Raw genomic sequence first — 377 nt, forward strand, 5'->3', positions numbered from 1 at the left:
ATTCACAAGACGCCTGGACCAGGATGTGCTGCACGAGGCGAAAAGGATGCGATGATGACCCAGCTGCGGCTGCGCCACCACGTCTGCCTCTGAGGCGGCAGGAAGAAAGTGGACCCAAGTCAGAGGGGTGCTACCCACACTGGCCCTCAGACGGCACAGAGCCAAGGGTATGCAGGCGCGGGATGCTGGGCCCTCAGGTACAACGTCGGCAGGCAGGCCATGCTCCCCCTTCCATGCCCACCCTGTGTCTCGTGCTCCCACCCTCCCAGCACCCTCATTCCTTCCCGCGTCCACAGTGGGGCAGATTCCGCGCCCTTCCTTTTCCTTGTTGTTTTAATTTTTGGCCATCAAAATTTAAATTATTTTTAAATCCTTTT

Source organism: Elephantulus edwardii, unplaced genomic scaffold, assembly GCF_000299155.1.
Source record: "Elephantulus edwardii isolate Elephantulus edwardi_28Jun2011 unplaced genomic scaffold, EleEdw1.0 scaffold00407, whole genome shotgun sequence".
In the NCBI taxonomy this organism is placed as follows: Eukaryota; Metazoa; Chordata; class Mammalia; order Macroscelidea; family Macroscelididae; genus Elephantulus; species Elephantulus edwardii.